Here is a 7,098-nt window from a genome sequence, read left to right on the forward strand (position 1 = left end):
AGGGAAGGGGGGGGCAGGGAAAGGGAAGGGAAGGGGAAAGTCAAGGAGGGAGGGGACAAGGGAAAGAGGTAGTGGGGAGGCAGAGACAAATATATTTAAAAAGTAAATAAATTAAAAAAATTAAAAAAAATTACCAGAGCCTTCAATTTTTCTGTTTTGTTATTTTTGATTTATTAATAACAATTATTAATAATTATATAATATTTTATGAGTATTTCCCTTTATTATCTCATTTGAGCTTCACAATAGCTACTTAATGTCACTCTTCTTATTTTAGTAACAAACTATAGAAATGATCCCTGAAAGTATAGTCTTTACTCTCCTTATTTTAGAAATGAGGAAACAGATTAAATGCCTTGCCCAATGTCCTTATTTTAGTTGGCTGATTATTCTAACTTAGTATCTAGTGTTTTTACTGGTCAGTGATGCTGAGACCTCTTTACAGTTAGGGGGTAGAATGATGAGACCTCTGTCACTTGGCATATAGAAAAATCACGGGGAATGAAAGCGAGTGAATATTATTGTCTTTTTTTGACTAGTAATAACAAATGGAGACTTTAACAGCATGCATTTATAGATTACCTAGCATAGTGTTTGGCACATGGTTATTGTTTAGCTAATTACAATATTTAGCTAATCTCCATTCAAATTTTAGAATATAGCTGACCCTTGAACAACTCAGGTTTGAACTGCATGGGTCTATTAATATAGAGATTTTTTTTCAGTAAATACAGTAAATGTATGTTCCTTACGTTTTTACTAATAACATTTTCTTTTCTCTTACTTTATTGTAAGAAAACAGTATGTAATACATATAACACATAAGATATGTGTTAATTGACTTTATGTTATCCAGTAAGACTCCTGGTCAACAGCAGGCTATTAGTAGTTAAGTTTTTAGTCAAAAGTCAAACACAGATTTTCAACTACACCAGTATCAGTGCCTGTAAACCCTGAGCTGTGTAAGAGTCAACTGTAATCTTGTTTATATCTATGATAATCTTTCTAGGAGTTCGTTTTTTTAAATTATATTTTATTGATTATTCTATTACAGTTGCACCAATTTTTCCCTTTTTGCCCACCTCCAACCAGCACCCCCCACTCTCTCAGGCAATCCCCACACCTTTGTTCATGTTCATGGGTCATGTTCATGGGTTCATGGGTCATGTTCATGGGTATAAGTCTTTTGGCTACTCCATTTCCTATACTGTACCTTACATCTCCATGGCTATTTTAAAACTACCTATTCGTACTTCTTAATCCCTGCATCTCCTCACCCATTACCCCACACCTACCTCCCTTCTGGCTACCAACAAAATGCTCTCTGTATCCATGAGTCTGTCTCTGTTCTTCTTGTTTGTTTTTTAGATTCAATTGTTGATAGATATGAATTTTGGCCATTTTATTGTTCATAGTTTTGATTTTCTTTTTCTTAAATAAGTCCCGTAACATTTCATATAATAATGGTTTGGTGATGATGAACTCCTTTAGCTTTTTCTTCTCTAAGAAGTTCTTTATCTGCCCTTCAATTCTAAATAATATCTTTCTGGATAGAACAATGTCAGCTGTAGGTCACTGTTTTTCTTGATTTTAAATATTTCTTGCCAATCCCTTCTAGCCTGAAAAGTTTCTTTTGAGAAATCAGCTGACAGTTTTATGAGAACTCCCTTGAAGGTAACTATTTTCCTCTTGCAGCTTTTAAGAGTCTCTCTTTTTCTTTAACCTTTGAGATTTTAATAATGATGTGTGTTGGAGTGGGCCTCTTTGCATCCATCTTGTCTGGCACTCTCTGTGCCTCATGGACTTGCATGTCTATTTCCTTTGAATTTTTTCTTCTATTCCCTTCTATTTTTTTCAAATAGATTTCCAATTTCTTGCTCTTTCTCTTCTCCTTCTGGCACTGCTATGATGTGAATGTTGGATGGCTTAAAGTTGTCCCAGAGGCTGCTTACGCTTCCCTCATTTTTTTGTTTCTTTTTTCTTCTTGTTCTGATTGGTTGTTTTTTGCTTCCTTATGTTTCAAATCATAGATCTGACTCTCAGCTTCATCCACTGTATTATAGTTTCCCTGTAAATTGTTCTTTATTTCAGTTAGTGTATCCTTCATTTCTGACTGGATCTTTTTTATGCTGTTGAAGTCCTCACGAAGTATCTTGAGCATCGTTATAACCAGTGTTTTGAACTCTGCATCTAATAGATTGCTTGTCTCTATTTTGTTTAGTCCTTTTTCTGGAGTTGTGATCTGTTCTTTCATTTGGACCATGTTTCGTTGTTTTCTACATTTTGGCAGCCTCCTTGTGTTTCTATGTATTAGGTAGAGCGGCTATGACTCTCTGTCTTGGTAGCATAGCCTAATGTAAAGTAGGTGTCCTGTACGGTCCAGTGGCACAACCTCCCCTATTACCCAAGCTGGGTACTCGAGGTGTGCCCTTTGTATGGACTAAGTAGATTCCTCTTGTAGTTCAGCCTTGATTACTGTTGGCAGGTCAATGAGAGTGACCCAAACAAATCAGCTACAATGATTCGCTGTCACCCCTGACCACCAACCTCTGCCCTCTGTGGAAGATTAGCTCTGCAGGGGCAGGGTGGTGGTGCTCTGACATGGTCTGTTGCTGTCCATGGGGTGTTCAGGCTCTGGGGTTTCCCAGGTATTGCAGGCCAAGGTCAGCCCCTATGTTCAACCCAGGGCCACCCTACCTGAGCTATAAAACAATCTAAGATTACTGCCACTTGTGCTGGGCTTGGAGATGCCCAGGCAAAGCCAAGCTGTGAATGTAAGTTGGTTGTTGCTAGTATTGGGCCTGGGGCCACTTAGTAAGGGATATGGGGGCTGGGGTCTCACTGAGGCCAGCTGTTGCTTGTTTGATAGGATTTAGGAAGTCATGAAGTATGAGCTGAGACCAGCAATTCATGTGGAAAAGTCATGGTTAACAGTTTGGGTGGGCCCATAAGTTGGATGGTTCAGAGTCTCAGGGGATCTTCAGTTCAGGTCAAACAGTGTTACCAGGTTGATGGAGTCACAGATATGGCACCTACCTGCCAGCTCTGTGGCTGTGTGGAGGGAGGGATCAGAAAAGGGACAATGGCCTCTGCCTTCCTTTCTGTCTGGGAGAAAGCTCTCCCCCAGCTCCCACCTTGATGTAAGACACTTCAGTTCCTCCCTGCATGCCACTGGTGCCTTTCAAGCTGCTACCCCAGTGCTGAAGCTCAGAGGGAGTGAGTCGGAGTAGGTGTGTCCATGTATGGGTTCTTTAAGAAAAACCGCTTGGGACTCTAGAAGTTCCTTCCACTGAATCAATCCTCTCTGGTTTTTGCAGATAGGAGTTATGGGAACTTATCTTGGCACTGGAACTCTGAGCGGGAGAGTCTGGTGTGGCGCTTGGACTCCATACTCTTAAGAATCCCTCCCAAATTTTTACCCACCACACGTGGATGTGGGACCAGCCCCTTCCTGTTACTGACCCTCTTACCAGTCTGGATGGATGTGGTTTCTTTAATTTCATAGATATCAGACTTCCATTCAACTCAATTTCTGACAATTCTGAGCAGTGATTGCTCTAGATTTTAGCTGTAATTTTGATGTGGTTGTGCAAAATGTGAACTGTGTTTACCTATGTCACCATATTGACTGAAAGTCTCTTAGGTATGCCAATTCTGCTGGGACTTTGGTAGGAATTGTGTATGCCTCTATATCAGTTTGAGGAGAATTGATATCTTTACCGTGTTGATTCCTTTTAATCCATCAGCAAGGAACATCTCTCCATTTGTTTAGAACGTCTTTGATTTTTTAACCAGCCTTTTGTAGTTTTTATCTATAAATATATTTATATTTTGTTAGATTGACACCTAAGTATTTGTTTATTTGGAATGATTGTAAATGGTATTATATCTTTAATTTTGGTGTTTATTTGTTCATTACTAGTTTAAAGAAATATAACTGATTTTTTGTAGTTGACCTTATATACTGTGTTCTTGTTGAACTCTCTTTTTAGTACTAGGAGGGTGTTCCAAGGGGCAGACTTTTTGGATTTTCTCTGTAGACAATCATGCTATTTTCAAATAGAGACAATTTTACTTTTTCCTTTCTGATTTCTGTGTCTTTTATTTACTTTTTTTTACTTTCTGCACTGGCTAAAATTTCTAGCACTATGTTGAATAAGAGTGGTGAAAGTGTATATCTTTCACTTATTCTCCAGCCTGGAGGTAGAACATTCAGTTTTTCTCCATTAAGTAAAATGCTATTTGTGCGTTCTTTGTAGAAGTTGTTTATCAAGTTGAGTAAGTTCCTCTCTACTTCTATTTTTCTGAAAGTTTTTCTCAAGAGTAAGTGTTAACTTTTGTCAAATTATTTTTCTATATCCACTAATATAATTGTGTGATTTTTTTTCTTCTTTAGCCTGTTAATATGGTAGGTTACATTAATTGATTTTTGAATATTGAACCAGTCTTGCAGGGGTGGAATGAACCCCACTTGGTCATGTATAGAAACCTTTTAATAACTAATTTACATTTGCTAATAGCTTGTTAAAGATTTTTGTGTGTGTGTGTGTCTAAATTAATGAGAGATATTGATCTGCAGGGTGTTTAATTGTTCTAGGCTTTGTCTAGTTTTGGTATCAGGGTAATTTTAAAATATATTTTCATTTTCATTCAGTTCAATGTATTTTTTAAATTTTCCTTGAGACTTTGTCTTTGACTCATGGATTATTTAGAAGCGTATCATGTAGTTTCTAAGTATTTGGAGACTTTCTTGCTATAGTTCTGTTATTGATTTGCAGTTTGATTTCATTTTTGACGGAGAACACACTTTGCATGGTTTCAGTTCCTTAAAATGTGTGGATTTTTCTTTTTAAGACCCAGGATATGGCCTATCTTGGTATGGCCTATCTTTCATATATCAAGATATATGAAAGAAGTATGTATTCCACTATTGCTAGGTAGTGTTGTACAAATGATGATCAGATACTGTTGGCTGATAGTTTTGTTGAGGTCTTTTGTAAACTTGTTGACTTTCAGTTATTGAGAGAGGGTGTTTTTGTTTCCAACTATAATTGCAAATTTGTCGATTTCATTTTCTGGTTCTATCAGTTTTGTTTCACATATTTTGTAGCTCTGTTGTTTGGTGTATATAAATTTAGGATTGCAATCCTCTTTCTGGATTGACCTCTATTATTGTATAACTCTGTCTCTGTAATTTTCTTTACTCTGAAGTCTACTTTATCTGACATTAATATAGTCAATCCTGCTTTCCTTTGATTAATGTTTACATGGTATATCTTTCAACCTGCCTATAGCATTATATTTGAAATGAGTTTCTTGTAGACAGCATATAGTTCGATTATGTTTTTAATTTATTCTGCCAATCTATATTTTAATTGGCATATTTAGACCATTTATATTTAATGTAATTATTGATATATAATAGGGCTTAAGTATGACATTTTGGCTTTTTTTAATTTATTTTTTATTGTTCAAATACAGTTGTTTCCATTTTCCCACCACCCCTTTCCTCTGCCCCACCCACTCTCACCTCCAACACTCAATCCTTCCCCACTTTGTCTTTGTCCCTGGGTCCTTTATACATGTTCCTTGACTTGACCCTTCCCCTTCTTTTCCCCATTACCCGCCTTTCCCCATCCTCCTCCCCTCTGATTACTGTCAGTTTGTTCTTTCTTTTAGTGTTGCTGGTTATATTTTTCTTGTTTGTTTCTTTTCTTGATTAGGTTCCACTTATAGGTGAGATCACATGGTATTTATCTTTCACCCCCTGGCTTATTTCACTTAGCAAAATGCTCTCCAGTTCCATCCATTCTGTTGCGAAGGGTAGGAGCTCCTTCTTCTTCCTCTTCTCCTTTTCCTTCTCCTTCTTCTCCTTCTCTTCCTCCTCCTCCTTATTCTTCTTTCTTCTCCTTCTCCTTCTTTCTTCTCCTTCTCCTTCTTCTTCTCCTTCTTCTTCTTCTTCTTCTTCTTCTTCTTCTTCTTCTTCTTTTTCTTCTTCTTTTCTTCTTCTTCTTCCTTTTCTTCTTCTTTTGCTGCATAGTATTCTATTGTGTAAATGTACCACAGTTTTTTGATCCACTCATTTACTGATGGGCACTTAGATTGCTTCTAATACTTGGCTATTGTAAATTGTGCTGCTATGAGAATTGGGGTGCATAGGTTCTTTTGAAATGGTGTTTCAGGATTCTTAGGGTATAATCCCAGCAGTGGAATTGCTGGGTCAAAAGGCAGTTCCATTTTTAGCTTTTTGAGGAAATTCCAAACTGTTTTCCACAGTGCCTGAATCAGTCTGCATTCCCACCAATAGTGTACTAGGGTTCCCTTTTCTCCACAACCTCACCAGCACTTGTTTGCTGATTTGCTTATGATGGCCATTCTGACTAGTGTGAAGTGGTATCTCCTTGTTTTAATTCGCATCTCTCTGATGGCTAGTGATGCTGAGCATCCTTTCATATGACTCTGGGCCTTCTATATCTGTTCTATATCTGTGTATGTCCTCCTTTGCCTGTGTCTGTTCAGGTCCTTTGCCCATTTTTTAATTGGATTATTTGTCTTCCTGGAGTGGAGTCATGTGAGTTCTTTATATATTCTGGAGATCAAATGCTTGTCCAGGGTATCATTGGCAAATATATTTTCCCATACAGTTGGTTCCCTTTTCATTTTGATGATGTTTTCTTTAGCCATGCAGAAGCTTCTTATTTCAATGAAGTCCCATTTGTTTATTCTTTCCTTTATGTTCCTTGCTCTAGGAGACATATTGGTGAAAATACTGCTGCATGGAATATCTGAGAGTTTCCTGCCTATGTTCTCTAGAACTTTTATGGTGTTGCAACTTATACTTAAGTCTTTTCTCCATCCTGAGTTTATTTCTGTGTATGGTGTAGCTGGTGGTCAAATTTCAATTTTTTTTGCATATATCTGTCCAGCTCTCTCAACACCATTGTTGAAGAAGCTATTTTTACTCTATTTTAAGCTTCTGCCCCCTTTGTCGAATATTAATTGACCATAGAGACATGGGTTTATTTCTGGGTTCTTTATTCTGTTTCATTGATCTATGTGTCAGTTCTTATGCTAGTAGCAGACTATTTTGATTACAGT

General features: G+C 37.4%; 1 pseudogene; it reads right to left on the minus strand.

Annotated features, from left to right (window-relative positions):
• Window positions 1-227: 227 nt before the first annotated feature.
• Window positions 228-315, minus strand: LOC129077232 (uncharacterized; annotated as a pseudogene).
• Between the last annotated feature and the right edge of the window lie 6,783 nt (window positions 316-7,098).

The sequence above is a fragment of the Pteronotus mesoamericanus genome, unplaced genomic scaffold, assembly GCF_021234165.1.
Source record: "Pteronotus mesoamericanus isolate MK-2021 breed Mesoamerican mustached bat unplaced genomic scaffold, CSHL_Meso_final contig_116, whole genome shotgun sequence".
Classification (NCBI taxonomy): domain Eukaryota; kingdom Metazoa; phylum Chordata; class Mammalia; order Chiroptera; family Mormoopidae; genus Pteronotus; species Pteronotus mesoamericanus.